Source organism: Excalfactoria chinensis, chromosome 2 (assembly GCF_039878825.1).
Source record: "Excalfactoria chinensis isolate bCotChi1 chromosome 2, bCotChi1.hap2, whole genome shotgun sequence".
In the NCBI taxonomy this organism is placed as follows: domain Eukaryota; kingdom Metazoa; phylum Chordata; class Aves; order Galliformes; family Phasianidae; genus Excalfactoria; species Excalfactoria chinensis.
In genome coordinates, this window is record NC_092826.1 from 50,847,433 (window position 1) to 50,863,222 (window position 15,790).

General features: G+C 35.9%; 1 long non-coding RNA gene across 1 annotated transcript in view; it reads left to right on the top strand.

Moving 5' to 3' along the window:
• Positions 1–13,658, top strand: part of LOC140249005 (uncharacterized) — a 49,917-nt gene extending 36,259 nt beyond the window's left edge. The window contains exons 2-3 of the long non-coding RNA XR_011902928.1: positions 8,170–8,257; positions 9,478–13,658. This is a non-coding gene — a long non-coding RNA (uncharacterized lncRNA). The remainder of the gene's footprint in view (positions 1–8,169; positions 8,258–9,477) is intronic.
• The last annotated feature ends 2,132 nt before the right edge of the window (positions 13,659–15,790 follow it).

Below are 15,790 nucleotides of genomic sequence, written 5' to 3' on the forward strand. Positions count from 1 at the left end.
GCACTTCAAGCAGAGGTGAGTGCTGAAGTTCACTGGCCCAGGATTTCCAGAAGAAAACAGGCTATAACTGCTTATATCTTCACAAATAGTTGACAACCAGCATTGCAGTCAGTCAGGAGCCTTGACTGAAGTTAACATGTTCAAAATTATTTTGCTATGGTAAATAATTATTTCTGAGGCTAAGCTTAGCTTCTGTTCTGACAGCACATAGTGACAATGAAAGAAACAGACTGGCAGGACTTTCTTTGGCACTTGCTTTCGACAGGAGTAAGCAAACATTGACTGTTGCCACTTCCAAGCATACTAGAGGTGTCTTGCAAGGATATACATTCCAGCATTGCTTAATACAAGATTACTGGCTGAGAGAGACCTGTGGCTTTAAGTCTGAATGCTGTTTTCATCAAGTGGCACCAGCAGGAACAGTTTCATCTCCCACAACTATCCTCAAAGTGAGAAAAATGTGGCTTAAAAGAAACGTTCAGCCAGTTACGGTGATTTGTGATATACACCCTAAGTTTGCCCCTGCCACTGTGAGACTCCCAGAGAGCTTAGATCCAGAAGAGTAAATACCAACAATAATCAGAAGCAGTGCAGGAGAGATGCAAAATCTGAATGTGCATTAAGGGATTCAATGTAGTCCCATAGGACTGCAGGTATTGAGAGTACGTATTTCTCAGCTGTGCGACAGCACTGAATGTTTCATAAAGCTGTGAAGTTCCTTGTTTTAACATGCATGACATATACTCAATATTAAAAAGATAATACTCAATATTTAAAAAGGCATGTCAGTTGTCTGGAGAAGAAAGCAGAGGTCAAACCATCTTCCTCTTTGCTTTTGTTTTTAATATTGCTTTTAGAGTTGGATTTTCCCTGAGTAACAGAGCAAGGCTTCTATGTCTCTGCTTTCAGAGCTGTCTATTCTGATCCATAAGTTATCCTTTTTATTTCCTGTTCCCATCACCTTCCCCAGCAACTAACTGCCATATCTATAGTAACAACAAAGTAGATGGCCTTTGTAGAGCATCAGGGATGGACTCTGGAGAGAGGCCAGGAAAGTTACCTGAAATTTGAGGGATCTTCAGTCTGCTTCAGGAAAAAAACATCCCTTCTCTTCTGTCTGAGCTGAGAGAATGATGTAATTGTAGTTTCAGCCCCCAGGTATTTCTATTTGCTTAATTTATTTCCATTATTGATGCTCAGTATAAACTATGTTATAAAAATATATCATTTTATCCCCTGAAGTCACTGCAGTGTTGTGTCAGTTGAAAAAATTCCTGTGCTCTTACTTTGATTCAACACATTAAGATGGTTCAGATATCTATGATGTTGTATTACTATGAAATTAAATTCTCCACCATTGTATTGTGATAGCTTTGGCACTGTATCTCTTATCTTGATTACACCAGTTAACATTAGAATACATTTTTTTTTTTTTTTCATACCTTTCAACCTACATAAGATGTCTTTGACTATTATATGAACCAAATTTGAAGAACATATACCTACTATCCTGGTTGAAAATAGCTATACATTTAAGAATCACAAAAGTAAACACATCTGTTTTCCACTTCCTAACCTCTTTTATTTCATCTACAGTGGTAGTAAGAGTTTCAGAGGTTAAATTTCTGTACCACCCAACATCCTATTCAAACAGAACAGGACTGTACAATTTTAGGTGCTGGACCAACAGCAGGAAGCCAAACTCCTGCATTTCCCAAACCCCTAAAAAGTACCTTTGTGTTATCCCCATCTACCCTATTTCCTCTGCATTAAATATTTCAGAACTTCTGGTTTGGAGATACCTGTGGAGCAAACACTGTAATATCTCTAGTGTATGAACTTCCATGCCAGTAATCCACTTCAGTAATACATCTTTCAGTATACCTGTTTCAATTAGTTCAGGACATTTTCAGTGGTTATCAATAGACAACTATGGAGTAGTGGAGTCACATGAAATGATGTTCTCACTGTCCTCAGTAATTAAAAATTAGCTTATAGATTCATCTGAATGATTTCTATTCTCTCCAAATCATTCAGATCACAAGATCTCTCCATGGTCAAAATCCTGAGTCTGACTTGAGTTCTGCTGATGATCCTTGTTGAGGATTTGTGGTTTTGTATCTAACACTTTTGACATGAAACTGTCAGTCTGAAATCAGCCTTTTTTTTTTTTTTTTTTTTTTTTTTTTTTCCTGCAGAATATCACATAGTTTGATTTTTCTCTGCATGCTTTGGAGATAAGTGTTTGCATTTGCAACATTTGTGGGCATAACATCTGCCTCAGAGTGAGCTGCTGTGTTCACTACTCAATGAAGCAATGAAGCATTTGAAATACAGGAACATCCCTCAGACATCGTTGCTAGTTAATGATTCTTCATGCTCTGAATGTTGCATCTCTTGCATCCCACGTCTATTAATCTTAAAATGACATACATTATATGATCAGTAGTCTCAGAAAGAAAAAAAAAACCTGCTACTGAGAGGAATCTTTTAAGAAAGTATGTTTTCAAACAACAAAGCGTTGTGATTGTTCAAAAAAGTATAAAAAATGGTTAGAAAACTGTTCCCCCTCTGTTCCTTTGTAAACAGCAGACATTTAACTTGGAGCTAGTCATGGTTAATCAACCTTCATATACAGAACTCAAAAGTATCAACTGTCCTGCTGCTCTCTTCTGACATTATTATTATTATTATTATTTTTAATCCATCCTGATGTCTGGATGTGTGACAAACATTAGGTTAGTAGGCTGAATAACTAAACAGATGTGAATAAAAATCCATGATAAATTCAGTGTGCAGGAGGCATGGAACAAATCTAAAATGGTGCACTGGTGAATTTAGACTCAATTAAGAAAGAATTTACAATCTGGTCAAATTGTCAATGTAAATAAAAGAGCAAGTTGCCCTCTTGGAAAGGATTAATACATTCTTATCAGGGAACTTTTTAAAGAACAGATATTTTGAGCCAAATTTAACAACAACAACAACAACAACAACAACAACAATGTATTTAGATTTGTTTTGGCATTTGCTCAGTATTCTAGGTAAAATATTACTTCTTCTAACTTATTTGTGCTTTCTACAGTCAAGGCTCTTAAATAACAGGATATGTTTTAGTGATTAAGGTCTTTGTGTGAGACACTGTATGGTAGCATTAAAAGAAAATGTGGGAGGAGTACTGCAGAGCTTCCCCATAGGATCTGACTAGCTTTTCTTTGTTAGATCCTAAATGCAAACTAAATAGAGCAATTCACCTTAAAGTCTGCCATCAATGAAAAAGGAAGAAAGAGAAGGCAGTGTGGAAAGCCTAGCACAGTGAGCTATCCTTTCAGTACAAATGACTCCAATAGTTAGAGAAAAGTCAGGGTCTCACTGCTGTTTGAATGGCGCAATACTCTATTATAATGTTTACTTTGAGTTAAAGATTTCCTCTCAGAATAGTTCAAAAAGCTTCACCTCAACACATTTTATACTAATTTTAAGCCACAAAAGGTGATTAAGTCACATAAAAGTGGAAATACTAGGATCTTAAAAGCCTTTTATCTGTATAAAAGAGAATCATCATGGTGAATTCTGAATAAGACTCAGAAAGCTCTTAACAAGCTAAAACACAAATGTTATTGTTTTAATTAAAAATACTTTTACATCACTTTTTATTTTATTTTTTTATTCCCCCCCCCCCAGGGCCATTCAACACTAAATAAGGTACGTAAAGTAAAGAACGTTTGCGTTTCAGTATACTTAAAAAATATTAACAGACATTAAGCATGGGGTATTCCTGTCAAGTTTTTGAAAATTTACCCTTCCTTTATCTTCAGATTTTTGAAGTACTTAAAAATCAAAGACTATTTTAAAAAGGTTTTTTTTTGTTGTTTTGAAGAAAAATAGAATATTAAAAGAATACTGCATTTTGAAAATTCAAGGATCACATATAATTCCCAGAAAGATCCTTTCCAAACTAAAAGAATTTTGATATCTTCAGAATTTCTTCTGGACTCATTTAGATTTCAGCTTTCTAAAAACTGTTGTTAGAGGTGGCACTAAGAACACAGTGGGAACAGAAAATCCACAGCACATATATTCCTTGAAGAATATAAGTAGCAAGCAAGAGAAGATATGATTTATCTGACTTCAAAACAATTGATTGATTTCTGCATAAAAAATACCTTCTAGGGTTGTATTTTATTTTTTTTTTTAATATAAAGGGACTTTCCTTGTTTGACAGTGCCTATTTCAACTGAAACAAAAAATAATTTACATGTAATCCGCCTGATTCAAAGCTTGTATAAATCAGTCTATCGGCAAAATTGCATGGGTTTTGGATGAGGCTATGTAGGAAAAGAAAATATTCCCGACCCTGGGAGAAACAAACCTGTTAAGCAGCACTGGAAAGCTTGCACATCTATAGTAACTGTGACATGATTTACTGACAAAATTTAATATATATTTTGATAATGCGAAGCTGAATTATCAGCTACTGAACTACAAAATGAATATAAAGGTGAGATGTAAAATCAGAAAGCTTGATCTGAAGTAATCACATTTACAAAGTGTAAGATAGTGGCCAATACTAGATTTACGAGGAATCAAACTTAATCTCATATCGCTGTTTCTGCTTATTCAAAGATTCTTTGATTTCAATATCATTACAGAGTATTTCACTTGGAGTGTTGCATACATCATTGTTAGCTAATGCTAACATATATATATATGAGGCTTTTATCACGGTTCGTTTCCAGTATGTTCATTATCTTTTGTCCACTGCTTTAATCAGCATTCTGGCAAAAAGCACAGAATATTTTTGAACATAGCAGATATTCACTCTGCTGAAGATGCAGGGAAGTGTACACTGTATTTTTATTTAGTTTAAATAGGAATGACTTAACATTAAACAATGAAGAAGCTGTATTGGGAAATGTCTTTGAGTATTACATTTTTATTTATTGCTTGTTAATTATGAATGCACTAAATCAAGCACTGAATTCTTCTTAAAATGTTGGCATTAGTACCCGGGTTTGCAGAAGGCTTCCCAAATAATCCGGAACAGAAATATGCAAACATAAACCACTTGCTATTTTGGAGATAAAAGCATTGTAGGGAACCAACCTTCCAAATGCTTCTATCGAAACTGAGTGGAATAGAAGGCATTGTAACAAAATTGCCAAAGGGAGTAAGTTCTCAGGGCAAACCATGTACTGTTCAAATACTAAATCTTGTTTTTCATTCCAGCAAGCAGAAAAAAAGGGAGATGCAACAAAGAAAACAGGCATCATCTTAGATTAGCCCAACATAAATGAAAGACAGAAAGAAAGCTGAAAATTGTAGAAGAGTTGATTTCACTACATGTTTATGTTAATAGGGTATTTGACTTTTGAATGCTTCATAAACCTTGTTATGTTCAGTGCTATTTGAGGTAGTAAAACAGCTGGAACTCTGCCAGAAGCTTTAATTGGAATCAGCTTAGCAGGAGCTGACAAGGTTTCCCAGTGTTTAGTTTCAAACTTATTATAAAAATGCAAAATTAAGTGCTATTTATTTTCTGTTCCACTTTGGTGTACGCCCATAAAGGTGAGACATAGCTGTGCTAGAAAATGGAATCAATTTTTCATTTATGCCCCAGGCCAGTGCTGTGAAGGGGGCAATGTGGACACTGTCACTTATAATTAGATGCTTCCTCATGCAGGAGGCTGCAGAGACCCACCAGAGAACTCTCTGCTTTTGCACATCTTGGTTATTGATTAGGCCAGCGTGTCAGATAGCCATGATAACACTTCTCTTAGCTATATGTGAGTAGACAGTGGGATCAAAGTGCATCAACAAAGAAATGCCAGGAGAATACATTCTTCTCTTTACAGTAATGTGGGGGGCTACAGACTAGTACATCTATTCCTATGAAAGGAAGGAATTATTGTTTTATGGCACCTGCCCTGCAGGCTTGTCCGTACTATGAGGCCAGAGAGACAGAATTCAGTCCCAGGAAGCAACTGGCAATGTTTGAGCCTTTGAAACTGATTAAAAGCTTTGATCCAGGACTATTAAAAAAAGATCATTCATTCATTATCTATAGCTACAAATTAATAGATTAAAAAGCTCTTTCTCCCTTCAGATTGTCTACATGATCTCTTGGAATTCTGCACCTGAAAAATGTAGGTCATAGAGATACGTAACAAATACAGATAAATGACTTCTACCAAGGCTGTTAACACAGGAATGAATCCCAGGATAACGCTGCATTGTCAAGAGGCCAAAAGCAGTCAAGAAAGTCATGTCTGCCAAACGTAACTTTCAGAGTTTTAATATAAAATCTTCACCTTGAGAAACTTCTAGTTTGTGGAGAACTCCTCCCCTGCCTCCCCAGCCATTTTCAGTACGCTGTTATTTACCATCAGTGTTAAACCCCACCACAACCACTGCATGAACTTCCTTTCCAACTTCAATCTTTAAATAGATAAGTGAATAGATAGATAAAAATAGGAAATAGCAAAAGTCTTCTTTGTTTCACTAATTGGTGATTACTTTGAAACATCATGACTAGTCAACATGCAGGCACTGACTGAGATGCAACAAGGGCTGAGTATTTTGATAGCCTTGCTTTCAGCCACAAGCTCTGGTTTTGTAAAGACCTGAATCAGAGGATACATCTGTAAACTCAGACCCAGGATCACTTTGGAGTGCTCTGGCCTGAGGGTCTGAGGAAAAGCCAGAGCATCTGACAACTCATCACTAGCTGTGTGTTGCAGCCCAGCAAGTATGTTTTTGACAATACCTGTAATAGGCCACAGGCTTTTATTGACATAAGAAAGCAGTGCTTCATGACTTGCTTTGACCTGAGCTGATTGTTATCTTGTTCTAGGTATCACCACATCAGTCTACAACTAGGGTCCCCATATCTAAATTTTCTTTACTTTTTAGGCATTGCACAGAGCAATGCATGACATTAATTAAGAGGGAGAAATATTAAGTAGTGATTCTATGTAGACTGAACCTTCCAAGACTCAAGAATAAAAATGCAGTGTAAGAAAGTATAGCATAGGATGATGGCAGAGACTTCAGACTGTATAAAAACAGAAATCTCCACTGTCAGTCACTGCTCATTTAAAGGATTCAGTCCTGCAAGCCAGTTTGATCAGTTTTACTATTAACAAGTGAATGAAAAATATAGTGTAAGGTGAAATTCAGAACCTTGAAAAAAGCATGAGAAAGAAGATGCTATTCAATAATGTAAAAAAGAAATACAAAAATAGAGAAAAGGAGCACCCACAGCATCATTTCCTTATCCTCTTCTCAGAGGTCACCATGCTAAGAAATCACAGTACCTCACTCTCTGACTCTTGTTGAAACCCAGTATCCACTGAAAGGGGAATGTAACATCAGAAAAAAGGGAAGTTTGTGTGAAACACCTGTAGTGGTGTTATTAATGAGATTTTTCTTAATAATTAGGTAATCTGGACTATAAATTTCACTTAGATTGCAAATGTAATAATAAATGTTTGTTGTGTTTGATTAGGCTGTTATTCCTTTAATTAGAACAATAATGAATTCTTTACTCTAAATTAAGTCTGTAATCCCTATTTTGCTCAGAACAAGTCTGAGTGCAATGGTGTGCATCAGAATATGCACCTTGCTTTCTCTGGAAAGGAGCACACAAGTCTGTGAGACAAGGACAATAAGGTCTGTATTTGAGAACTGACAGAACCATATGATCATATATTCATTATTCCTTTAATGTTAAAGACCATTCATTATCCATCCCAGCTGCCGCTCACTTCAATCCTGTATTTGTGAAGATTGCTAATTTTATGTATTTAGCTGTATCTCAGGAATATCACCCCGCAGGAAAGTGATAAAATCTAGTGAATTAAACTGCCTCCTGCCTTAATAAATTACTGTCTGAACTAGTTGTATTGTAAATGAACTTCAGTCTACATCTAAAAATATCAGCAGATATCAGCAAGAGTGTCATTTGGTAACCTGTAGCTAATGAGACAGTGAAGCTAGTGACAAAAATAGGTAAAATGCTTCTACCTTCTCCACAGGTATAGCTGAATGAGAAGATTTGCCCCAGTATTCTATTATTTCCTGAAACTCTATCCCCAGACTTCTGAGTAACTATAATTATTCCACAAAAAGTGAAATAAGAAGTTGTTTTCTTTCTGTGTTTTTTGACAGATGTCCAGACTGACTTTGATGTTAAAGAAAACCAACATTCTGTAAGAAAGCACGGCTCACCATCTCTCCTCATACTGATATGAAGCTGGTAAATGAGCAGTAATTGGGAGCCAGATTTTGTTTATGAAGTATTTTCTTGCTTCATACAAAGACTTTTGGCCAATCCTTGCTAAAGAGCAGTGGAAGAAGTATCTGGGACATAGCTGGGACAGTTGTTTTTCATTCTGGGGTGCACAGGAAAGCTATCTATCTTGTGTGTTCAGCATGTGACAAGAGTATGTTTCACAGTTACAGTCATACTTAATTTGGAAAGATCTTTCTTAATGTTAAGTGGAATCAGGAATGAATACAAGTTGCACTAGTAACTAATTCCATGCTACATACATCATTTCCAGAGTCTGCAAAGGTGTTATTAATACACTCTTCTTCTGCACTATTATAAGTGCATTACAATGGCAGTGACATTTCCTTTCCTTAGATGCCAGAAAGGGTAACATCAAAAGTAAGAAAGGGTTTATTTGAAGGCCTGAAATCATTCTCCTGTTACAAAGAAATTTGAAGACAGTGCTGTCCAACAGAGCAGCTAACAGGAGATTAGCAGACACTGTACAACCAGTGACTACCAGAGGACAGCAGGTGAGGTCAAACAGCAGGAGTTGAATGAAAGAGAAGCAAGCAGGAAACAGATTAGAAAATTAGCTTTGCACAAAGGTGAGGAGTATATTGAAAAACCTGTAAAGGTTCTGCAAGACAATGACTGAATTTGAGCTCTGCGCATTTGAAATGTGTATTTGCTTATTCTTTTCTCCAATAGGGCAGTGAATGCACAATGGATGTACTTTCCTAAATATCTCCTGCCCCTTGCTGTTTTCACACAGCCAAATGCACTAAATGAAGCATATTTCAGCGATGTTAGAGCATCAGCAGGCTATAACATCCATCTATGCAGACACTTTTAAGTGAACAAAAGAAAGTTGGTGAACACAGAAAATAACGTAATTCCTTATGTTCTATCGGTATTTTAATGAAACTAGCTCACTTCATTGAATTTTACAGTTGGACTAGGTGATCTTAGAGGTCTTTTCCAACCTTAGTGGTTCTAGGATTATATGATTAGTTTTGAACTGTCTGTGCATGCATCTATTTTGCACTGTAGTACATTCATCTATTAAGAATAAAGTAATATTTTCCATGTATGTAGGCATGATGTACAGCATGTTCTAAAGTGTCCATATCATACAAGCCTGTTGATTCAACAACTTGCCTACATAAGGCTGAAGATTAATTTGTGCATGTGGTTTTTTTCAGATCTGTGGCAGCAGCCCCTGCAAAACCTGGAAAAAGAAGCACTCAGAAGCTGACATTAAGAAGGGAAACAATTGGACAAAGTAGGAAATACCAGGCAGTTTTCTCTTTCAGAAAGATGTATAATAGCTGTTACAGGGGAATCTGACCAAAACTCAATGTAAGCACTACGTAATTTTTAAAGAATCCACAACTTGGTATGTGTTCATTGAGCAAAGGACAGAGAGGGAGGGAGAAAAGCAATGTCTGATAAAGATTATCTTGAGGAAAATGTGAATATTTATTGCAAATACTACTGCTTTAAATCAACACTCAAATGTTTACAAACAGTAGTTATAGCTCTTGACAGCTACTCTAATGCCTATATCACTAAAAGTGGTGCTGAGACACTCTTGCCATATATTATGTTACTATTGATTACACATGCCTCTGCTGAGTGGGACTGCACTTTTGACACACTTTTGACTCCAGATGAAAATTTTTGCTTGCTCAGACTCATTAAACCTTAAAAAAAAAAATAAATAAATAAAAAAAAATTGTGTTGTGTTGCATGGATAACCAGGCTTTAGCAGTTGCTGGAGGTAGGCTATGACGTCCTATACAAGAGAACTCTTCGCTTCTCACCAGGGTTGTGAGCTGAGTGGAACTTCCCTACACAGTCCCTCATTAGCCACACTGCAGATGCTATGTATGAGGAAATGCTTCCGAATTAATCTTAACATGTCTAAACTGACAAATCTGCATCTAAATATCTGAGTTCTGCAACGTTTCAAAAGGCTATTCCAGTAGGTGGTATTTTCTACAAGCACTATAAAGCTGAGTGAATCGGTCACACAGCCCAGGTATGAGCAAATGACCTACCCTGTATGTCCTGTAAAGCACTACCCTGTGAGCTGCCCCAGGGCTTCTGAGAAATGTCTTGAGAACTCTTCTGTTTGCCCAGGGTTTTCATGCCATCCTCTACTTAGAAAAGAAGCTGTATGGGTGGCCATGTCTGTGACAGAAATCTGATTGCTACCAGTGTGTTCAGGATATTTATTTTTGAAGCTATGAAGCTACACTAAAAAACTCAGAGATGTAGAAGCTGTACTTTACCACATGGATTATTTTGCTAAACAAGTTCATTAAAATAATTCAAGATGTTACTTCAAGGGGATTTCTATTTTTAAAATGAGTTTGTTTTCTTGGGAAAAAAAAAAAAAAAAAAAGGTAATTTACAGCCCGCTGAAGTCTGTGACGTGCAAGTCACAGAAACTGGATTCAGCGTGTCATTTCAAGTATCGCTTAGCGCTGTATACCGTTTATTTACTAGTTACTTGCCACTTCTGGCAGGATGAGGCAGGAAATCTGCCAGCTGTTGATGCTTTCTGTCTTTCTTTGAAAAATCTGAGTTAAAAGAACAGCAAAAAGCTGAATTTATACATGGGAGTGAAAAGTGTTCCCTTGACCCTAAACTCTGTGATCATTTAGAAAATGTAGTTGCTTGAGTGAACACCTTACTGAGGGTATTTATAAGTCAAAACCTTTTCTTTTTCTTTTTATTTCTTTCCACTTATGTAGAATAGAAATTTGTGATATACACTTAACCTGAGATAATCTCTCTGAAATCTCACAAACTATGCATAGGCAGAGCAGTAGCTCATTACTTTCATTCTACAGAGCAAATTATTGATATTAAATATGGATTTAGTCAGCCTCTCTTTCAGAAGAGCGAGGAAAGTAAAGTAGACAAGACACCTCTGTGTAAAAATGGGTAGATGTGAACTGTCAGTACCAGCTCCTTTTAATCCACTAGAGAGAAGATCCTGATAGACAGAAACATGTCTAAGGAAAAGATTTTTTGAAGAAGGAATATTGCTGCCATTTTCTTGTCTGGACATATAACACAACGAAACATGAGAACAAGGTTGAATGTGTATATCAGCAAGGATTTCTTATATTATGAGGGAACAGTGAAAGAGGATTCAAAAACCAAGCTATCTTTCTCTTATCACAGCAGTTATAGAGAGACTATTTTTCTCTCTCATCTAGTTTAACTGGGGTTTAATGTCTCTTTGTATCCTGCTGGAAAGAGGTTGAAATCCAAGAAGCTTAAACCTGTCTAATCTTTGGCACTCTTCTTTACATTCCAGTAAATTTTAGTTCATCTTTACTTCATGAGATTGCAACAGAACTGAGCAGAACAGGATTTTTTTCAAAATATTGCTTATTTACTAGTAGCATAGCTAAATAATCTTTGTACATCTACCTGAGTCTAGGATTTTCAGAAGGGTATAAATCCATTATTCATTTAAACTCTCTCAAAAGTCCTAGCCTGGAAAGTTAGCAGTATATAGGAATTTTTAATAGTGTAGGTATGTCAAAAGTTTTACACAGTTGTATACAGATTTATAAGCAATTAACTTAATCCCAGGAATTCTGAAATTTATCATGGCTTAAGTGCTTCAGTATTTTCCGAGGCATAAATGTCACTCATAAAATCAAGGTGTTTCTTTCTGTGATCATTTTCCACCTTGAGAAACATTGTTAGTGAAGATCAAAACTTTTTGTGTAAACCTCTCTTTCATGTGTCTTCTGTGAACTTCAGACAGCCCTTTGCTGCAACAACCTTGTCTTTTCATGAGGTAATTGTTATAACCCTCTGATGGGGCAGAATTATCTACTTTTTCTCACCAAATCTCATTATTTTAACAGATAAAGCAGTGCTTAATTGTCTCCACACTAATGACTCTTGCTAATCAAACACTTTTTAAAGCAATTGGCTGATTCTTTGATAAAGACTGAAAGGATCAGCAAGTCTTTGGGAGAAGTCAGGAGGTATTACCAGTATACCCATACTGCAGGTTTTTACTGAGACTTTTCCTTGTGCTTCCTGGACATTGATTTTACCAACACACATAAAAGTGCTCAAATTATTTTGCTAAACATTTGTTGAGGAGAGCACAAAGATGTAAAACTCGTTGGAAAGGTATCCAGGAAAACAAGTTTAGTTGGGGTATATCTATTAGTTGAATTCATGATGTTTTCCACCTTCAGATTCAGTGATCTGTCATGGAACTGGAAACAAAATTCTTAGGAAGCCCAGTGGAGAGATAAATGTCCAATTTCACAGGTGGAAGTCAGGAGTTGGCTGACACCCCAGGACTCATGACCTTGAGAGTGGGGTCAGGGCTGAGTGTGAGTGGTCTTCCATGGACTGTGGCAGTTTTGCTGATCAGTAGTTCTTAGGCTTATTGCCATGCAGCTAATGTAAAAACCAGCTTAAATTCAGAGAAACTTAATATTGGCCCAGAGGCTAAACACTTGCGAACTTCTTTTCAAACAAAGTCATAAGCTTTTCTATCAGCATGAGCTTTCTAACCCTAGGTCTACTTCAGAATAGTACTTTGCAGACTACAACACTTGTGCTCTGTGTGAAGACAAGAAAGCCAAATAACCAGGCAAATAACCAAAATACCAGTAAAAAGTACTTTTGGAAGTACTCCTACTTAGATTTAAGCTTTTGAATTTAATGATTGAAGCAATTTATGTAGGACCAAAACATGGGGAGGCTTATAGGTGATTTTTGGATTTACTTTTTTCATTCTTCCATGTGGATTTTAGAGAAGCTGCATTTTGCATACTCCTTGTAGAACTTATAGAACAGAAAGCAGCCTGCAAAGAAAATAAAAGTCTTAAAAAGTTATCATTACTATCAGTATTATCTCTGAATATATTTGTTTTTGTTTCTTTTTCTTTTACAAGCTTATCCTGGAGCTCTTTTTGTAACAAGTGTTTTCGCAGTTTAGCTTTGATTCATCATTTTGCAAAACTTGTCCAGTACTTTCATCACATAAAAATTTTAAAGCAATTAATACAGTTGATTCAGTCTTACAATCACAGCCACTCAAGTGTTTCACTACTACCAGTATGACTATAATGTCCTTGTGAAATGGATGAATACTCAGGGCCTGCACCACAAATGGGAAACAGCACACACTGCCATCCCTGGCAGTGTTAAAGAGGCGTCTGGATGAGGAGCTATGATATATGGTTTAGTAGCTTGTGGTAGCAATGGTAATGCGAGGACAGTTGTACTGGATGATCTTGTGGGTCCTTTCCAACCTTGTGATTCTATGATTTTATGATTCTATGACTATGTGCACTGATCATGTTGCAAAACTTTTGTGGGGCAACAGCAGATCAAAAAATAAAATTAAAAAACAGAAATCATATTCTCTTTGATTTTTTGTTAACTTCAAAATCACTTTTTCTGAAGTCTTTTTTCCTCTCTAAAGCCATTTTGCTGATTCTTCTTATTGCAGTAAAACAAAATATATGAAACCTTCCTAATAAATAAATAAATAAAGACAAAATATTTTCTGCTAAAATATCATTTCCTGTGTCTTACTATAATAATTTATCCACATGCTCTGGACTTGGTAAGACTGCTAAAGGAATGACCTTGTTCAGTACTTCAATTTATGTTTGCATCTTCAAGACTTTCAGGTGGTTTATGAGCCAGCAAATGTAGAATACAGGAACACATCTTAAAGCAAATGCATTTCTTTTATCAAATAAATATAAAATCACAACTTCTTATATGGCAGAAGCCCTAAACTATGGGTATAATAAAATCAAACTGAAATTTCCAGTTTTATGCTATATTCTGCTCTTGTCAGTAAAAAATCTAATAACCTTTTCTTTTGTTAGAAGGCATCTAAAAGAAAAGTAAATCAAACCAAACATAAGTTAAGGAATTTATTTATTTATTTACATGTTTTTACATGTGCCATGTGAAGACTTTCATTTTTGACGTTCTTTTATTGAAAACAAAGACACTACTAGTACAGCTAAAGAAATTTACACCTCATACAGGACCTTAAAGTACACCTCAGTACAATTAAAGCCTGAGAACAGAAAGACAAACTGAATATAACAGGCTTTCTATATGATGAAGGTACTACATAGAAAGTTCAGACTTGGTTGACCAGTATAACTGTATAATTACATAACTATATGACTAACTTTAAGCAAGCTGAAGAATTCCTTGCCACAGACTTATGCTCCTTTCCAAATGGGGAAAATATATGAACCATCCAAACAGATACCTTTCATGATAAATTTTGTACTACAAGATAGACAAGAGGCATTTGGAATAATGTGGTAAAGAACACTTATAAATCACAAGACATATCGTATATATTGAATGATACATTGTCTGTGAATATTTTTTCAAGCAGGAAACACTTTTTACTTTCACTGATGTTACCAGCATTATTTCCTATCTCTTTCTGATCCCCATAGTTTTGCCAATATAAACCTACAGTGACATCTTTCAGTATAAGCCAAACATAAAATTTTGTCCTGTACTACTTTCAGAAAAAAATTAGGATGATTAGAATATCTCCAGAGGGAGATATCTTTTTTCACTAATGGTGATTTTCTTCATAGCAATTCTGTTGTGGAACCATAAATATTTTTAGTAAAGTGCATTATGTATTTGTGTAATTTTTAGAGGTAAATTGTAATTATATTTCACAGAACTGCAATATATTGGTCCATAATGGTCTTGACAAATGAAATTCTAATTTTTGTATTACACTGCATAGAAGGCTAGTCAATTTATGTCATAAAACAAAAAACAGGAAATCCAGCAGAAACTGTGAGAATGAGCTAACAGGACAGTTAAGAGACACTGCAGAGTTTCTGAATATCCAACAAGTGAAAGCTGAGTGGTCAGCAAAATACATGAACCAAAAAAGTCCAAGCTCTCCTGTTGTTAAATAGGGCAGTGTTCAACAAGGAAGCCTCATGTATCTGAAGGAGTTTCAACCATTTAGGTGTTCATAAAAATGCTGCTTAGGATAAAGAGGGTAGAATTTATTTGGGTGTTACATTTTAATGTGGAGCAGAATGCGACATCAGTACTTCAGTAGGAATCATGCTTCCTATGAAGAACATTTCACCATTGTTTAAGCAGTAAGTCCTTCAAGTGAAAGCTCCAGTCCTTAATTATTTTTTGTTAATGGCAGCAGTTCTTGGGAAAAGTGACTTTCACACCCTGTCAGCTCCAATGTGGACATTTGTATATTACCCACCTAAGAGATCCCATCCCTTTCAGACACATATTTTCAGGAAACCAGTAGATATAATATTGCAGAAAAGTCCAGATAACTGTCAGGATTGAGGCTAATTTGTGTGTATTTCAACAGAATTTCATCACAAGGACAGTTCAGAGGAACTTAAAAATGAATCCCAATCTCTTTCTCTTTTCTTGCATTGTTTTGTACTAATAATGACTGTGCACCCTGGTCCGCCAAAAGAGGTAAGGAGG